Genomic DNA, 20248 nt, shown 5'->3' on the forward strand with positions numbered 1-20248 from the left:
TACATGCAAACCCTGTCCCCCCGTAGCTTTTATTGCTAGTGGAGGGGGGCAGGAGTTAGTGATGACGGTCTGTAGAAAACACTGGGATCGGCTGTTGACCCCCAGCCAAAACTTGAATTAAAGCTGTGGGAGTTCGGCAAGTTTTGTGTTTCAGAGCCAACTTGGTGACCGTGGGGGGGGGGGGGCTTGCCTCCCCAGGCTGCCACCAGCGTTCTAAGGCTACTGGAGTGCAGCCTGGCTCTCCCCCCCCCTCCCGAGGCCTTGGACACCATCTCACTGGCCACTCATATACGTCGCTGCTAGAAGTTAGATGAGACCTGCAGTAACAAGGCTGTTATTTTTACAGCGGTATTTATACAGACCATCAGCCGGGCTCAGACGCTCGAGCTTCCGGGGGGGGTCTCCTCTTCCCTCCGAAAAGGTGCCTGTCCGGTGGACGCTGGGATTTGATCCCGAGAGCCCCGAACGGATTTAGGTAGACCCGTTGATGAGCGGATGAGTGATTCCGAGGCCTTTCATACAGAAGTAACCGTCACAGATTTGGGGGGGCGCTACCAGACCCGCCGCCCCCATACAGTATGCAGCACCAGGGCGAGTTTCCACTCAGGGTCCAAAGTTGTGCAGTTAGGTGACCCGGCATTTGAAAATGGCCAGCAGTGTATGGCTCTGAGCTTGTGACCTGCGCTGGACTGGCATCCCACCCAAGGTAACCCTAACTGCACCCGCTAACCCCTGGAAAAACTGCCTGGCATGAGAGAGGGCGCGTCCTGAAGGCGTCAAATAAACACAAGCTATGTGTCGCCCGCGCAGCTTAGCGCAGCCAGGGACGAGGGATCGGCCGGCTCTCGCTCTTCCTGCAGGCTTTTTCCGTGGAGGAGAAATGTTCTGACAGTCTGGAATCCAGTTAAACTGACACTCAGCTATTCCTGCCATAGCTGAGGTCGTCGCAACAAACACACGATACTGCAGCTCCAAATCCAACCACTGTCTGCAAGCGGACAGCTGAGGGGGAGCACAGGTGGAAACCCCCCCCCCCCCCCCCCCCCGAAAAAAAAAAAAACTGTACCACAACGTAACCAGAGCTCAGACTCCCCAGGATCCTGAGACTTTTCAGGAGACGAGAGGTGTGGTGGTATCTGGGGGGGTTTGCCAGAGAGAGATGGCTGGCTGGCTCTCTTAGTTAACCATGGGGGACTGGGTACGTATCCAAATGCACCCAGCAGAGCAAAGAACCACAGCATTATGCACCCTAGACCTCCTGCAACAGGTAGCAAACTCAACACATTTCTGTAAAACCCTCTCCCTAGCTGACCTTAGGGGGGTCACTGCGTAGATCACGCTAAACCGGGGGCCTTCTAACCAATCAGGAGTGAGGCTGCCCCCCCTCGGGGCCAAGAGTGCCTTTGTCAAGCCAGAGGTAACGACCTCCTGCCTCGTATGGTAACCAAGCAACCGAATGGCGGAAGGCGTCCAAAACTCACTGCAAATCGGCATTATTCTAAAGCAGGCCTCCTTTGCAAAACAAAGCAGACCGTTGTGTGCTTGAATCCTCGCCACTTTGCTAAACAAGGTAAGAACCTTAGGTAACGATTAGGTAAGAACCTTAATGGTTTGTTTCTACCTGGAGAGGGTCACAGAAGCTCTGAAGGTGCTGTGAGAAAGACACAGGAAAAAGGCCGTCGTCTCGATCGTCCCTTTGGATAACAAGGGCCCTCTTAAATATGAACTATCCGTGCATCATCCATACTGCCCCACAGGGCAACACACAGAAGGGCAACACACAGAGCTGACAGTGAAACTGAGAGGGCTTCAGAGATTTTTGACTGTAGGTAAATGATAGTGTTTTCTTTAAACCCGTGCACAGTTGATATTTTGTCACAAGATAAAACAGAGCCTATGATACCGATTTTGGTCATAACTTAATATTGATAAAGTATGCAGTTATATGTTCATCCAGTATAACAATGTTTCCCAATCTGGTCCTCGGGGGCCAACAGTCGGTCCACATTTTTGCTCCCTCCAAACTCCCTGCCAGACAGTCCACATTTGTGCTCCCTGTGGGTCACCAAGGATCGGATTGGGAAACACTGCAGTGTAGGGTCACGGTGAGTCTGGAGCCTATTCTATGTGGCAGGAGACAACCTGGACGGGATGCCAGGACATCACAGGGCTCTCCCTGCATCCCAGCAATGCTAAAGGTCCTACAAAGGAACAGAGCACCTCACTCTGGTCTCTCCAGCCAAAAGACAGGCGACCTTAGACTACAGCTATAGTACTTACTGAATTTTACATATTTAGCAGACGTTTTTGTAATGTAAGTGAGGTAAGTAGCACACTGGAAACATTCTGTTGATGTCAGCAGGTATAAGTGCAGTGAGGCTGAGCCTCCAGTGAATGCCCAGGTACAAGTGTAAGTGGTATAGAAGCAGTCACTACACAACAGATACACAACTACACACATAACTATGAACAAAGTAAGAAGGTAATGAAAGGGGGGCAGTATGTGCAAAAAAAAGCATTTAAAGTACGTGAATAGGCGTCAGGTTCTAGAGGAATTCATGTAACAGATTCAGGTTCTAGAAGGTGGAGAGGGAGTCTGAAGATGTGCATCAGGGAACCACAGAGGAGAACCTTCTGGAGAGCCGCTCCTCGCGCGGTGAAGGGAGCCCCGAGCAGCGCTGGTTTGCTGACAGAAGGAGGCAAGATTGAACTGAATATCGTCTAGCTGGTTTAAAAAGGTCTCTGCGTTCACTGAGGTGAGGAGCTGGCTGGCACGTCCTCAGCTCACACGGGAGACTTCCGTCTGAGACTGGAGAACGTTTTATCATACAGGAACATGACGACCTTAACCCCTACCCAGCCCTAATCTTAACCAAACAAAATACGAGACTTTTTAGATTGCATTCACAGATCTTTGTGGGGACCTGAAACCTGTGGGGTCCCCACAACGTCAAAATAAATCATATTTTAATTACATTGTGGGGGCCATTTGGTCCCTACAATGCAGTATAAACCTAATCCACACACAAACAAGAAGAGGAGGCAGGTATCCAGGCCCTGTAAAGGTGAATCTCTGGTGCTGTGCAGGAAGCCACCCCACAGCCAATCAGATCCAGCTTTGCATAAGTATGTCATCAGGTATCAGCAGCAGCCACTCACAGGGCGACACGTCGTCCGGAGGACCAGCATGGGGTCACTCGCATATTTCTGCCGCTCTCGACCCATAATTCATGCTCAACTCCACAATTCACAAGATGGCTTCTGGGTTTTTGGTACATTTCATCGTAAAGACCATGTAATTTTTGACGAATTCGTATGTAATTTTCAGTCCTGGCACAAGAACAGGAATCGTAAATTTTAAAAAATAACAACAACATTTTAACCCAGAAAACAGAACATCTGGTCAATGGAAAAAAAATACATATATATGGATATAGATTATATATGTACATATATATACACATATTATTTTGAAACAAAATCAGTTCAATGCCACAGCAAACCAAGCCAGTTCTGGCCTTGCTTAGGTGACATTATACTGTAAGAGGAGAGGGCAGAACAGGAAGCAGCGATAGCCAGTCTGAACAATCCTCAGATGTGAGCGGGCGACCGAGCAGAGCAGCGGCACTGCACTGTCCTGACCGACCGCACGCGCCAGTGACAGAAAGGGCACACCACTGGGTCGGCCGCCAGCCCGCAGGGCTCGGCCCGCTCGGGTATAAACGGGCCTCTGGAATCTCGCCGGGTGACTCTCCCACGACAAGAATTTTCCCCGAGTCGCACAGGTTCTCCAGACCGTCAGGCTGTTACTCAACGGTTCCAGTGAAGCCACGGAAAACCAATGAAGTTCGGCCCCACATCCCCAGCAACAAATATGTGTCCCATCCAGCCTGTCATCTCACTCGCGGCACAGACACCGGTATCTGTGTGGGAGGCGGGGCCGCTGTCCATCAAGGGCGGGCAGAGTCAGGTGACCCTCATAGTTTGTTTTGATTCGTTCCACCCGTTACTCATTCCAGCGTCGCCAAATTAGTGTTGTAACAAAAACAAAAAGCAATTACTGCACCCTCTGATGCAACTGGTGCACCGGAGAAACTCACAAGCCACTTGCCACAATGGATTCTGTCTTGATAAGGCCAGAACTTTCTTTAAAAATAAAAATAAAAAAAAGCAGGACCCTAAGCCGTTAACCCATAGCGTGAAGTGTAAGATCGCTGGTGTTGCCTGTGTTGCTGGACCTTCATGGAGCTACAAGCATATGAAGCCAGCTGCGTCTTCCAGGTGCTCAGGCCTTCGCTTCTGACAGGCTGCTGTGAAACGGGCCTCGCAGGTCTTGCTTTTCTACCTGCCCTCCCGGCTGGGGCTAACGTCCAATGCAGCATCTGCCAAACCCCCATCGATAATCACGCCCCCCCCCCCAACTCCTCGCAGGCTTCACCACCTCCGGCAGGTCCGGAGCGGCCCCCTCGCTCGCCCGGTCATTGCTGGGGCCAGATCTGAAGATCTCATGCTCCAGTCACGCGTGTTTGTACATCTGCATGCTAAATTGCCGTGAACATGCCAGACCCCAGGCTATTTGGTGGGGAAAAAAAGGAGATTCAAAAAACATAAACTCCTGCAAATATGCATACAGGTTAGCCCCCCTCCCCCTCCAAAGACAACAAACACCACAGACTACCTCACACCTTCGAGATTTCAAATGATTTGGGTAGTTTGTTAGGTTCCACGGTGGACCGTGGCGTGGAGGAAGATGAAGGTTCTTCAAAAATTCTGGCCTTTCCACCTCTTTCCTGGGCTTGGACAGACAGAGCCGGACCCAGAGGTGGGGAGATCCTGACGTGGGCGAAGCTGAGGAGGCCTGCAGCCCCGACTCTGTCAGGATGTCAGCAGGAAACACACAGCAACTGCTGATAACCAGCATGAAACAGGGAGAGAAGACCCTGCAGTGAAGGGGCTTCCTGACACGCCGCCCACCGAGGCAGAGAGACTCACTGAGCATGTGCAAAGCATCACATCCAACCAGCTAGGAGGTGGGGAGGGGGGGGGAGAGATCCTGTGCTAAATCTTGCTGGTTTTATGTCAAGCTCAATTAAAGCTCGAAAAAAATGAAGAAAAGAAAAACGGTAGCTAACAGAAGCAGACGAGTCGGGGTTGCAGTTCCGATTAAGTCTTGATGCTTTTCAGGCGCAGCCTGAAATGTCTGGTGCGGCAACGTGAGATACTGCACCACTGCGAATCCCCTCGGCTCTGTCCATTGTTGGCGACAGGAAGCACGAGCGCCGTGCGACCGGGAGTCCAGGAGAAGCAGCTGCGAGTGGGTCGAGCCAGCCGGCCGTCTCCCCGCATCCCGGCACCGCGAACAAACCTACACAGGGGAGGAACACAGGCCCTCGGCCTTACCATCCCAGCCACCTTAGCGTGCGTTAAGAGCACCGCCTGAGTGTCACCCGGCTGCTTCAGAAAGGTCTCTGCAGTCACTGACCACCGAACTCCCCGCTAAAGGCCATTTGCTAACTCTTGTTGGCCCCTACCATTTCGCTCGTGGGCTTATTGTTCCAGTTAGCCAGCGCTAACCGAACTCAGACCATTTTCATAGAAGACGACGCGTGCCATAGATGTTTCTGGAACCCCAGAGTTCATACGTGGCTCCCAGGATTGGCCGGTTGCCTGGTACAACAGTCTGCTCAGCCATTGGGATAAAGCGTATGCAGAAACTTTGCTCTTCTGATACATGCAGCCGCTAATCAGCAGGGAAACTCTCGAATGCTAACGGACGCTAAATAAAGGCTCACCTACGAACACCCTCCTAAAGTCTTAAGTCCAGGAGATTCCAATTTTACCTCACATAGGCTTTTAAATCGCTCACCCGAGGTCCGACCTGTAGCAGCACGCCTGCGATATTTCCGCCTTGCATCCCGTGCAAATCCTCTCCACTTCTGGAAGGCCGGATAAGGCATGCCTCTAAAACATTTAATTACATGGAACACCCACAAAAACATGCAGAAATTCACGCTTGGCACATGAGTAAAAACCTCAGCACTGCGACTGATTGCCTTGAACTCGAGGAACTCAGAACCATGATTAAGGGCAACAGCAAGATCCAGGACCAGTCGTGAGCACAGCAGGATTCGGCTTCTCGCACCACAAAGACCGTGCAGGGCCTGGTACCCAATCATGAGGGTGTCCGTCTCTCAGCACCTCTAGCAGGAATTTCTTTAATTACTGGAAAAAACAATCTTCAAAACCTTTCTGTGATCTTCACTCTACCGACATGCGACCTGTGAACTATTTCAAAGTAATGAATGTGCACGATTTTTCAATTTCACTTCCACCGGATTACATGTGTCTCTATATCACTGACATGATGTCAGTCTGCCCCCGCCCCTGAGGGGAGAAATATCACGCCGCAGGGAAGATGTCCAACGTCGTAAATGAGCACAAGTGGTAATACGTCTAATGCCACGATAATCACGGGCAACGCGGTGGTATTTAACAGCAACGTCAGCCCAAAAGAGGGGGGGGAATCTGGCAGAGATGCGGTAATAAGTTACAGATGTACGTCCACGAAGGCGAGCCGCTCACATGCGCGGCCTGCTGCAGTTTAACGGCGAATGCGCTGACGGCGCATGGAAACGAACAAAATAAACAGTCCTGGCACCAGGATGAGAGGGAGAGAAAAACAAACGAACGGGCTAAAGAGCAAACGGATGGATGCTGTGGAAATGCAAAGCTGCTACCTGCCAGTGCCGCACGTGCAGGACCCGGATCCATCCGAGCTCCTTCCTCCTGCATTCCGATACTGACGGGATGCTCCTTGTGGCTTTGGGATGAAAAGTGGCAAAGGTTGGGGGAGCCATTTGAAGGGAAAGGGGGCAGGAGATTTCTGAGGGAAGCCTTGGTGTTCGAACCCGGGGCAGTGGTTATGTCTAACGTGTCGGCAGCAGGAGTCTCCTTAGCTTACCGAAGAAACAGAACAAACAAACGGAGGCCGCCGGTGCGCCAAGTCCGCCACACATTTCTGCCGCTGGCGTTTTTCCGAAATACCGGCAACCTGTAGCAGCCGATGTCAAGAAGACATAAAATGGAGTTAGGGAGAACATATGGGCCGTGAGAAAGGCGACGTCCTTCCAGGGAACCGGCTGTGGGAGTAAAAGGAACAGGAAGACCTGAGTCCCGGACGCCAAGAGCCGCAAACATTGCTGCCGGCAAGATGCACGACTAATCGTTTCAATAATGCTTATCAGCCGCTCGCCCCAGACCGGAGGAGGTTGGCAAGCAGCAAATGTAGGTGTTAAAGGTCTTATCTGGACATTCTCCAGCTGAGTAATGTTCTACTCCCCACCTGCAGAGCGCAGCAGGAATCGCTGGACGAGTCCGGTCATGGGGTCCATATGATTTGATCCAGGTGTGTGATCGTACATCCATGATAGTCCATAAACAAAGCATTACAAACGAAATCTCGCAGAATACAGGGATGCTGATGACACCCAGGGAAAACCCAGCACTCTCGTCTGACTTGGAAAGATCCAGAATCCTTCTGGCACGTTTTTGTCGTTTAGAGTGTGTCAGGGTGGCTGGATGTCACCCATGGGGCACAACAAGGCCAGCAAATACCGCAGGGAACCTACAACCATCACATATAACCTACAAAAATACGCTATACCTTTAAAAGGCCTTCGTTCCATTTATTTTCCCCCACATTAAAATACTTCATCATTTGTGTCCTAAAGGTTTCTAGGCTCAATCTTGGTAACGGGGGGGTTTTCCATGAAGTTAGTTCCCTTACATTTAGCCCAGACTACCTTAAAAAGTTATCCGGCTTCGTGGAACAGCCCTCAGGACTGAGGACAGATCAAGAACAACAGCTCGCTTTGTTTTCTAACTAGCATTACGCTAAAACATCATCTTTGCTGAAAGCACCTCTAAGACAAAGCAGAATTACACCATACTGCAAAAATGACCCCTGCAAATTCAATAAAGGTGACTAAGTTATACCGCCTTATGGCCCAAGAAGGTTAGCCAACCACCAAACGGCAAAACGCTGAGATGTTCTAGCCATCCATGTAGAGAGACTTAGTTACTTAGTTATTAGTGATAAATATTAAGCTACTCATAATGGCAGCAATATGCAAGTAAGTGTTGGGGTCAAAGTACTGAGTGGATCTGAGGTACCATTTGATCACAGTACAAAAAGGTCTTTGTTTGTGTGTTCAAAAACTACTTAAGGCTGTGTACACCCCCCCCCCCTCACAATTTGCAAATGCAGGCTGGGGCCCACCATGAGCTAACAGGAGCTTAGCCACCCAGACTGTCATACGCAAACAGAACAGCAGGTGGGTTCAAACCCAGAGGCATTCAGAACGCCTCCTTTAAAAGGCACGATTGATTGACTTTCCTCAGTTGTCCCATTTTTTTTTCACTGCGATGACATAATTGAACTTTCAAGGCCTAAATGACCGAGAATCAAATTAAACTCCCAGTTGTTTGTATGTGACGACAGGGTAATATTTAACAAAAATATTGCTCTAATTAGTGCACAAACCGCATTGTCTTGCTGTACGGGGGCTGCCAATCTTAGCCTAAAAATCTGACAATCCTTTGATCAAAACAGCAGCTGATTCACACCTGTAACATTATACAAGATCAACCCACCATGTAAGCATTAATATTATATAATGAAAATCGCCATGTCAATTATTAATCTTATGATTAATACCCTCCGTATGTTTACGAAAATGGGAGAAGGCTAAGACCTGACATCAGACATACGCAAGGCCCCCCGCTAAAATGGGACACCGACTAACCTTGCATAATAAAAATGTAACCCCCCTCAACCCCGGGCCACATCTTTTACCACTGATTTACAACAACACCATCGCGGAAAATATAGCGGGGGGGGGGGGCTGACAACTCAAATTTCCCGGGGGCCTCTGACCACGCGAGTGTGCCTCTGGTCCATTTTTTTTTATTGTTAAAATCTTTACTTTGGGGGGCTCCTTTATGCGTCCTAGTGAGTCTAGCAGTCCACTAAGACGCTTCTTTAATTTTATCAACGTAATAAAATATATTATTATTATTATTATTATGAATAATAATAACAACAACAACAAAACAATAGATATCCAGCACAGTTTGCGTTTGGACCCCTAATATTATTATTATTATTGTCATTATTATTATTATTATTATTATTATTATTAACAACAACAACAATACTACTACTAATAATAAATACGGTGTCACAAAAAACCTTTTTATTCCGCATACAGCTACGCAGAATAGCGGGAGCCGCCGACAGCTACGATTCTGACTGCTAAATAGCACAGAACGACTGACAGCTGTCAGCTTGCAATCAGCGCTTCCATTCAGCGGCACATTGCGCAAGAAAGTAATACGCGAGCATAAGCAATGCATTACAAACGGGCAAGCTGCTGCCATACTGCAGTCTAATTAAACATACGCGAAAATGAACTTTCTGCATATGAATGCCGGAAATCAATCACTTCTTCAACGTCATCTGCCCCTCTGCAACGACCAGAAGCTTGTTCCGAAACCCTTATATTTTTATTTGACTGCATATATTATTTTTCCACAAATGCTGACTGCTAATTACGGTACTTACAGAACGGGTTAATGATCGCCAGGGTCGTTAATGTACCGTACTCACGGAGCGGTCTCAGCTGTTGATCTCGCCGCGCAGCTGCCCGGACCCCGTTTGACCTGGAATGACCCTCAGCAGAATCTCCGATCGTCCAAAATTCTGATACATCGCATGTAGCGAAATCTTTTTTTCCCTCTACGGCAGCTCCAGAGGGACAATCATATCCACGTGGCTCTCTTGACATTTCAGGTACAGTAACGAAATTAATAATAGTAATAATAAAACAGCCGTAAATCATAGTGAATGAGCGACTGGTTTTCTTTTGTTCTGGGTTAATATATAGCCATAATTAATTACATTATAGCTTATACTACTGTTAATATAAATCATTCTCCATATCGCTTTTTATTTGTTCAATACGCGTAAAGACAGTCGAGTCATCAAGACCAAATTCGCCTGAAGACAAGTGTGGAATGGTATACAGTTGAATGGTATAGAAGTTTGGGTATTTATTACTGTAATCTATACTTCACGTAGGCCTACACTGAAATAATATAGTAAGCGTTTTTATTGTTATTAAAGTTCTCATATCGAGCAAATTGAAGTTAATATCTTGACCACGATACACATGCAAATGTGTTACAAATACCAGCTGCAACTATTCCTTCAAATGTACATGCGCTACTAATAACTGGTATAAAAGTATAACTGCCAGTGACGTAAGCGGGACCTCTGGCAGACTACATGCGGTATGCAGAGAATAAAGCGCTACAAAGTAACACAGCAAAAATGATGTCGTTAAGTGTAAGTCAATGTGAATTAATTAAACTGGTGCAATAGAATACGTTATAAATATTACGGCGAAGTCTGCCGTGCTGCATGAAAGAATGGACGCGAAATCGCCTGTGATGTTCTGTAAAGAGTTAAAAACCTCAACGTTGCTTACACGACAAATAGATTTCAACAGGCAGATGTTAAATACATAAACGACTGGCAAACAATTAAATAGAAGACGCTCAGACAGACATAAAAAGTTGCAAAGTATAGCAAACCCCCAATAATTCACTCCTTCTGGACTCAAGAATTTTATGTGCACGAAATGAAACCTACGGCTGTTACTGAGAAAATAAAATCGATTTTCATAAGCTAATGCAAATGACACCTGTTCTTTTGCTTACAGACCAGCTCTTTTCACTTCAAATTATGTATAAGTAAACGCTCCAAACGTGCAGGTTTTAATTCTTAAAATCGATTTCAAATCCGCCCACATAAAATCTGAATATCAGACGGCCATTAAACTAACACTTCCTCGGAGTAGTCGACATAAAAAACCCCTGACAAAGAATACTAGAAACGATAGACGGCCTATAAAAGTAAGCATTTCGCGTTGTAAAAAATATTTTAGAAATAGTTGGCATAATTTCGGTCGACTGTATTTTGGGGGGACGTCACTTTTTCCGGCACAATTTTTCCACTGGCTGTAATACTGACAGGGTTTCTGAAACAAAATGCCAAAGCTTTCTACGCAGCTCGAAAAGAGAGATGATGTGTATGATTTATTATTATTATTCATTATTTTGCTGCGGATCGTAAAGGTGTGCCCCCCATTCCTTGCACCCGAACCGGACCCGACACCGGGCTCTTACCTGCAAGAACTGGAGGTGAGCGGATGCCGTGCGTGCCCTGAAATGACCCAGGCGAAGCGAAAGAGTCCGGACACATCAACTTCAACATGGACCCGGGGATAAGACGCCGATCCGACACTGCAGAGCCCGGATTGATCGCTGTGGGGAATCAGAGAGCTGCTGGCTTTTCTGTCGGCGGCCGACAGCAGCAGCCTCGCCCCTTCGCCTCGATCGCCGCTCCGCTCACGGCCTGCGCTTTAACTCCGCTCGCTTAACATTTCGCTCACGCTTCAAGGCGGCAGAAGAAAAATATCTATATGTGAACCGCAGATTTCCCCTAAATACCAACCCCCTATTCTTGCGGTGGCGTTTGTCGCAGCTTTTCTCTTTTTTCCCCCTCAAACGTGTTTTTATCCCCTCAAAGCGATTTTTAGTCTGTGTGCACCAAAATCAAACTGGTAACGTAGCGTTGTACAGTGCTGCTATCAAATTGAAAGTCTTTCAGAAATTTATTTGGGTGTCAGACTGTTATACAACACAGGCAGATAAATGTAACTTGAAACGCCGATTTGAGGCTGAGTTGCGCAGCAACTGTATGTTATATGATAGTGAGCAGGGCTTGACAGGAGCGATGGTTTTTTACTTGTATTTCTGTTTTTAGAGCCATTTAAATGTCTTTGAGGATAAAAGTTGCAATGCATAGCTGTGAGACGGCTTTATCACGGTGATTCGTGTGAAAAGGAAATTAAGAAAACTGAAAGAAGACAGCGCGAGGTCTCAGGAAGCTTCGGAAAAACTTGGTTTAGAAGTTGATTTCTATTCGTACTTAAAACCATTCTCATGAAACAATAAATGACACCGTTACCGAACCCCGCCGCCGGGCTTTTAAGAAAGTGAAACGCAATTTCCAGTTAAATTTCTTTAGTTATTCTATGCAATAATTCACGCGATCCAGATTCCAGTTATAGGTAAATGAACACTATCCTACTCGGCTTTGATTTTCCCTGCTCGAGCGGCTTAAAAATCCATGGAAACGCTCTTTAAACCATCCATCACCTGGCCAGCTGGAATCGCCTTATGGCCAGTCTTGCACTTTTCTGGGGGTCGGAGTGCATGGGACCGGCGTGCGACCATAAGCCGCCGGTTCCCAGCTTGTCGGCGCACACGTTTGATTTTGTCCCCCCTGGTGCAGCATTAGCGTCGGTACATAAATGCTCGTAAATTGCCGTGTGTCTGCGGGGACATTCACATCATCAGATAACGAGGCTGGCAGACTACGGGGAAAACAGGAAAGGTAACCGAACGAGGACAGATACGACACCTACACAGACCCATCACCCCCCCTCCCCAAAAAAAAAAAAAAAGATACAGGGCGGCATATGGCGTTGATATAAGACATGGACCCGTAACACGATGCGTTTCCAGTTCAAATCCCGGGGGGGCGGCCGTAGTACCCTTCAGCGAGGTACTTAACCCGCATCGCCGCGGAAAATGTCCGAGGGTATAAATGGGTAAAATTGTAAGTCACTCTGGATAAAAGCCTGTACGAAAGCAGCTGTGTGTAAGATTAGCCCCTCTGGGGGTGACTTTATCCTCTTGTGTTCTGATTTCGGAGTATGTGGTGATAAATTATATTGGATTTGTCGGGGTATTTCTAAAGAAGAAAAAAACTTTCCGGCAGACCGTGAATACAGGGAGTTCATAGTATGATGGTAGAGATGAGTTAGATGGATGAAAACCACATAGGTCTACATGGATATGTGGTTGACGTGCTACATAAAGGTATGCGTGGTGTGTAAATTCTGCATAATGTCTTTCATAAGTTCTTAGTTCCTTTATGTACATTTCTGCCTTACAGTAATATGATGGGACCCTAGAAGACGTCCATTCTCTCTAAATACATCACCGTTTCCCTGAAGTTTGCTCTTCATTCCTCTGTTCCTGGGATTATTTCTGTAACAGACATTGTGAGGAGAGGGTGTATAAGGTTATCCTCCAGATTAATGTGGACCCCAGGTGGTATGGAGATCTTGTAATATTAACTTTGACAATGCTATTGCATGCTACATTGGGGAATTATTGACTTCTGTGTCCAATAAAAAGCTGGAAAATCCCTGCAAAATTATCCAGCACGGCCCCATCCAACTGGAACTTATAGAGGCTATATGTTTGAGTGGGCGGGGGTGGGATATCAAGGATATCAAGGTTGAAATGTCCACCAGGTGCACAGATTCAGTAACCTAACACCGAGATCGCGATTATGGGGGAATATGGGTTTGCTGTGGGTCTTTCAGACGCTAAAACCGAGGCAGACTGTTTATTTGCCGGTTCTGGATGAACGTAGCAGTCCTATGTGGGCAGGTGTTTACTTTGATGACACTCCTGGTCTGGACTTTGGGATTTTTTTATTTTTTTTTATCGACACCACAACATGTTCTCACGTGTATGAAGGGTTATCATTCCAGGTATGCACTGTGTGCTTTTTTTATATGGCAGAATTTTATCAAGCCATCTATCACAATGTACAATGTGGTAACAAGCCAATGGAAGAGAAAATGGCCTTTGGCAGCGACACAATTAATACCCAGTGGGTTTAGTTTCTATTCCATCGAAACTGACAATTTGGGCATCAGTGTGGGAAATAATACGATACTTGGTTTTCTTGATTGGGGGTGAGGTGATCAGATCTGTTTTTAAGACTTCAGCACTTCTTTATCTGATGCTATTTCATGGGCAATATAATTCTTATAATCATATATTTTTAAAAGATACACTACATGGATAAAAGTATAGGGACACCTGGCCATTACACCTACAGGAACCTTTATGACGTCCCATTCTAAATCCATAGGCATCGATATGGAGCCGGTCCCCCCTGTGCAGCTATAACAGCTGCCGCTCTTCCACTAGATTTTGGAGAGTGTTTATGGGAATTTTTGCCCATTTATCCAGAAGAGCGTTTCTGAGGTCAGGCACTGATGTTGGACGTGAAGGTCTGGCTCACAATGTCATCCCAAAGGTGTTTGATGGGGTTGAGGTCAGGGCTCTGTGTGGGCCAGTCAAGTTACTCCACACCAAACTCACTCAACCATGTTTTTATGGACCTTGCTTTACGCACTGGGGCACAGTCATGCTGGAACAGAAAAGGTCCTTCCCCAAACTGTTCCCACAAAGTTGGAAGCATAGAATTATCCAAAATATCTTGGTATGCTGAAGCATTAAGAGTTCCCTTAACTGGAACTAAGGGGCCTAGCCCAGTCCCTGAAAACCAGTCCCATACCATTATCCCTCCTCCACCAGACTTTACAGTTGGCACAGTACAGTCAGGCAGGTAAAGTTCTCCTGGCATCCACCAAACCCAGACTCTTCCATCAGACTGCCAGACATAGAAGCCTGATCTATCACTCCACGGAACACATTTCCACTGCTGTAGGGTCCAGTGGCGGCGAGCTTTACACCATCCAAAGCATGTCACTGCGCTTGGTGATGTGAGGCGTGCAGCTGCTCAGCCATGGAAGCCCATTCCATGCAGCTCCCAGCGCACAGTTTTTGGTGCTGGGGTTAATGCCAAAGGAAGTTTGAAACTCTGCAGTTGAGTAAACAGAGTGCTGGTATTGGCACTATGTGTCTCAGCACTCAGCGACCCGCCCCAGCCATGAAAATAATTAGGTAACATAACCAGAGGTGTGTTGCTGCAGCGAGACACGTGTGGCTCTAACCACAGAATGAACCGCTGCGCTTCCCAGCTTCCCAGCACCAAAGGCCTTCAGACCACAGAGAGGCGCTCAGCCTGGAGATCTGAGGGGCGTCATGTGACCACTCTGCCCTTTCATCATCCTTTAGGTTGAAATGCATTCTTTATGGAAGTCGTTTAATCGAAATACTGAAACCCATAATGACTTTCTGTTATGTAAGACGAGTGATCATATTTAACAGCCAATAACACAATAATGAAAGTAGCACAATATATACTATGATATTTAAAGTGAGGCAGGAGGGAGATTGGTGGGGGGGGGGGGGGTCACGACACAGCTTTCATATCCTGAAGTAGCAGTGCTGGTTAGCAGCCATCAGCTAATATTGTACATCTGAAATAAGAGACGGCGTGTAAACCGATCTCTTACCGTGCAGCAACAGGGCAGGACACGGAGAGAATGTGACCCATCAAAAACCCCGATATGGACTGACACAAAAATCACAGCGAAACACAATGATCGACGCTGCCAGACGTGGTTTAAGCAAGTGCCAATTCGCCCCACCGGAAAACTTAATGTTTGAAGCGCAGCGAGGAAGCGTTGTGGAATCCTGACAGAGTGAGAGAAGGCAGAGAGTGGAGAAATGAGTAGGAGAGGGGTAAAAACAAAAACAACCAAAAATCAAAATTCAGTGCCAGAAAAACAAATGGGACAATGTTCTTCTGATAGCAGCAGGGAACTGAGTTAAGACACAAAAAGAGAGCAAGAGGGACAAAGTAAATCTAATATGACTTCACTCCCTCCTGGAGCTGACAGCAATGTTCTGCTCAGGAGGACCATTTCACCGAGTCGTCTGCCAGCACAAGGCAAATCCCATCTTTCGTAACAAACTCCCACTCCGCTGTCACCATTTTTCATCCGAAATGCATCAGACAGCAGCGTCTGTGGCCTCCGGTGCTGCGGTTGCATACGGAGATGATGGTCACTAATGAGCATTTCTGAGCTACAAATTATTTTACAATTTATTTTCCTTATTGGTAGTTGGGAAAGAGAGGGAAGCTGCGTCCGGGCTTCAGAATGCGAGATGGGATTGCGGCTAGAGGTCAAAGCAAAGAGTGTAGGAAATGTCTGTCCTCCAATCGTTATTTTATTTCTCTGAGAGGCTGCATTTGAGAAATCAGAGGCTTCCTGTCACATTATATGCTGTGTAGGGTGGGGGAGGCCAGGGAATTACTTTAATCTGCGATGTTGGAGCTCTTTGCGGAAATGGGGACGGCCTTGAAAGCAGAACAAAATATGGTTCAGAGCATCATTATTGGTGTGACTGGTGGGACTGGTGCCAGATAAATTGGGTAGGGAGAGAACAACTGGATGTGCTACTTCATCTAATATAGAATACATGTTTTTTTATATATATATGTTTTCATTATATACTTATTCCATGATTCCCAGCTGGAATACACTGGTCTCTGTGATGCATCCCAAATAATCGCAAGCATTCCCCATATTTCATCTGGCAGGTTTAGCATTTCAGCTTATTAGCTCTGGCGAGCACCGCGCTCAGCGTCCGTGGGGCAGCCCGTCCAGCATGTGCATGGAAGGAACAGGAAGCGGTGGAAATGAGGCCCATTCTCTTTATATAGGAACCTCCCACCCGGAACTGCCTGTAACGAAGAGCTGGTGTTTGTAAACACTGCTGCCTGTTTGTTTACGGAATCCCTCCAGTCAATTAAGCCAATAGCTTTGCCATCAATGTCATAGTGGTATCAGGGTGAAAAAAGGGGGAAAAGCCATCTTACATACTTTGTATATGAGCTAACATTTCTTTTTTTAAATATATATTTTAATATAAACGTCTTTCTTTAACACATATAATTCCACATATATGAGCTCATTAGCAATACTGGGACTACTGGGAAGCTCCTAAAGTCGGCAAAAACAATTCTGTAGTTCTATGCATTTAAAAATAATACAGGGACTTGCTATAGTTGATAATACAAAACGGTACCCCGCCTAACCTCATTTGAACTGTGCATTCTACACATAAACAGCAGGGGGCAGCACCGTTAAAGCTTTGCCGCTGAGCCCTGGTTGGCGGAAGGAGATCCCCCATGTCTCCCATGCGCAGTGATGTCTATAATCAAGATGGATGTGATGAAATGAAAACTCTGCCACAGTGTGTCGGATAACTTAAATCTGTAACCGTGTAACAGGCAACTTTTAAACCCATGTTTAACCAAGTAGTCTGGGTGAACCACATCTTATAATGGTTAACTGGCATTCAGACCATTGAAGCTGTTTTGACAGATAGTATTTACATCAAAGCTTTGCCTCACGTAACAGAATAATAACGCCAAGCATATCGCTATTTTAATAAGCATATATTACGTACCAGCTATCAGCCGAGATGTTAACACGAACGTTAACTGAACTCAGATTTTTCTTTGAGGAAACCTAGATTTTTATTGGAACTTGAGAAAGTCTTTCGGCTGGCACAGAGTAGGCCTACTAAGCGGACATAGACTGAAAGTGCTCTGTCCAGATAAAACGATCACTTTCACTAAGCACGTATGCAAATAATATTTGAATATGTTTAAGGCGAATTGTCTCTTTCTACAAAAGAGATTTTAAAAAAGGTTAATTAAAAATGCTTGCATCAGACAGTCAGGGCCCTTCAGGGGCAGATCCATGGGCGATCTTTATTGAAGGATGAAGCGTCAAGCCCCACAGTCCGGAAAATAACAGATGACCCACCCCCACCCCCCTACTTGTCCCGAGGCCAACCGTAATGACAGGAGTACACAGAGGGCGCCATATCCATGCCCCACCCTCATCGAGAATATCTGAGACCCACCCCCTCGTCCTAAACTTGTGCTTAGTGTCATGTGGCGAGTTATAGGCTAATTGAATGTTATTTTGTCGCTGTCCTCGACAGCTTAGACGGTGATCTGCGGGGCTGTTTCGGTTCAAACTCTGAATCGAAAAAAGAGAAAGATCAGCAGGAAGGCGGAGGGCCCTCACGAAGCGCGTTCTGAGTCACCCGTATCTAAAAATAAGCATATTTTACGGGACAGGACCCTGTTTTCAAGGCGCGTGCTCTTCTGAAAGCTTTCGGACCGCACTGGAGTCATAACGGAAAACTGACGATCTCTTATCATATACTGATATTCATAGTAAAAATATAAAACGTATTACTGATCCGAAATACAGCTTATAATCAAACGGGTTTTTATAATGGTAATTCATCGTAAATTATAAACATTTAAAAATGCGGAAACTATATATACATCAGCAAAATATACGGAGCAAAAAAAACCCTACAATCTCCTCTAAGATGAGGGATCAGCGAGCGTTGTGTATACGAATTGTGTATCTCGTCGCTTCAGCAAAAAATGATCCGGAATCTAAAAGGATTTCCATCTATGCTTCAAGCCCGACTCTCCTTGGCTTCGGCGATGGTTAATAAGTGCAGATTCGTGCGCCATATTATACGCTGGTGTGCAAGGAAACTCCTGGAAGCGTGGCGCTCATCCCAGACCAGACTTTGACATTGGATTTTCGCTTTTACTCAAGCCAGCATGGATATCGTTGCTTTATTTTACAGCTATCCGTCCCTGTGCTCAATAAGACATTATGACTAGATAAGATATGATTTACAGAAACTTTTGAAGACCTTGGTGCCCTTTTGGTGCGTTTTTAGACTTGCAGAACAATATATTATTTCCAGACCATTAACATTGCACTAAAAATTTATATGACCACTAGCAATAATAAGCTCAACTCAAAAGTAGCCTAGATAAACTTCTCTTGATCTCACGCGTTTCCCTGACCATAAACTCTAAGTCAGTTTTATAACATATTCTATTCCTATTAGTCATTCAGATTATCAGCGGGGTGAATCAGTTCACAGCTTGCTTGACATCAGACTTAGTTAATTATCTCACGTTGTACTGCTTTCCCCGTAATCGGAAAACTACTCCGTTGTAAATTTTAAGAGGCCAGTCGATTTTCCACGTAACCCTTTACTGCCATCGTGTGGCAGTAGATCGGAACTGAAGAAAAACAAGCTTTTTCAGGGGAAGAACATTATATTAACTTAAATTTAATGGAATGATGTGAATTCAACTTGTATTTCAAAAACATAAGATTATGAAATGAATCTTGGCAATATGTTGTCTTAACGGGCAGCTGTGTGGCGTGTCTCCTCCGGGGTTTTTGTTTCATTGCTGCTGTTTCTTTAGGTAAAAAATATCGGAACGTGATCATTGTTATTGTATAAATTATCGTTATTGTATAAATACGCACTTGAAGTTTATTTTTAAACGGCGGTTAGTTGGTTGGTACAATGGCTCAGCGCATAGCATTCCAGCCCCCCGTTCTCTTTGCGTTTGCGGTTTCCTCGGGTTTCTTGCTCCGCTTTTCTCCCCCGTAGGTTAAAGGTTCTTGATGTAAGTTGCTGTCTCTAAATTACCCGCAGGATGTGAATTTACACTCTGCTATGTACTGGCGCAGATTTCTCCTGCTTCCCGGAGTACATTCCTGGCTGACCGTGACATTCTCCTTGGATAAGCAGTTATGGATAAACATCACTTTGCAAGAGAAACACGGCTAGTTCTAGTTAACGGGGCTGGGATTTAAATCCCTTCGCATTTTCTGCCATGTTTCTGTTATGAGAAAGTGAAAATGTATAGCTGCATATAACATTTACAGACACATTAAGTGTGGGACTATAGCACCCTCTATTGGTCGGTTACTTCCAGTGATCCCTACAGGTGGTTAGGTGTAGTATTGGCGGCCCATCCAATCAGGCAGGCTGCTGTACCCCTAACTGAGCAGGCCTGGAAGCCTCCCTGCACCTTAACGTTCACGCCGGTACCCCGCTTACACCAGCCAATCAGGGGCCAGCCAGTCAGATGCAAGTTTAGTACGTGGTAGCAGTTTTCACAACCATTAAGAACCTCGTCCAAGAACCAGGAAATGCACATATCTGGGACATTAAGAATTTTGTGTATTAGATTAACCAATATGTTAGTATCCCGATTATATGTGGAGCTTCCACTCTGCATACAAGGACTTTCCATGTCCTGCATATCTCCTGCTTCCTCCTGTGGTTAAGTGAGATGAGTCTGTATATACTGTGTACTTTGCAATGGATTTGGAAGATGGACGGGTGGATGGATGGATGGATGGGTGGATGGATGGATGGACGGATGGATGGATGGATAGGTGGTGTCATACAGCAACCCAAAGGAAGTCCTCCGTGCACCAATGGTCCTCAATCAGCACCACTCAAGTGGACAGCAACACGGTCGTCTGGGAAACCGTTC

General features: G+C 46.2%; 1 protein-coding gene and 1 long non-coding RNA gene across 7 annotated transcripts in view; one reads left to right on the plus strand and one right to left on the minus strand.

Annotated features, from left to right (window-relative positions):
* Positions 1 to 11794, minus strand: part of thrb (thyroid hormone receptor beta) — a 52551-nt gene extending 40757 nt beyond the window's left edge. Inside the window, exon 1 of one of the 6 annotated variants that reach the window (XM_023809705.2) lies at positions 11248 to 11794. The gene's annotated coding sequence lies outside the window, so the exon portion shown is untranslated. Of the gene's footprint in view, positions 1 to 9622; positions 9801 to 11247 lie in introns of those variants that run through there. The other 5 variants (XM_023809709.2, XM_023809710.2, XM_023809706.2 and 2 more) reach the window with 5 other exon arrangements.
* Positions 10889 to 13144, plus strand: LOC140581876 (uncharacterized). Its single transcript, XR_011984922.1, has 2 exons — positions 10889 to 10974; positions 11197 to 13144. It is a non-coding gene; the product is annotated as an uncharacterized lncRNA (long non-coding RNA).
* Positions 13145 to 20248: the final 7104 nt, after the last annotated feature.

This window comes from Paramormyrops kingsleyae, chromosome 23, assembly GCF_048594095.1.
Source record: "Paramormyrops kingsleyae isolate MSU_618 chromosome 23, PKINGS_0.4, whole genome shotgun sequence".
NCBI classification, from domain to species: Eukaryota; Metazoa; Chordata; class Actinopteri; order Osteoglossiformes; family Mormyridae; genus Paramormyrops; species Paramormyrops kingsleyae.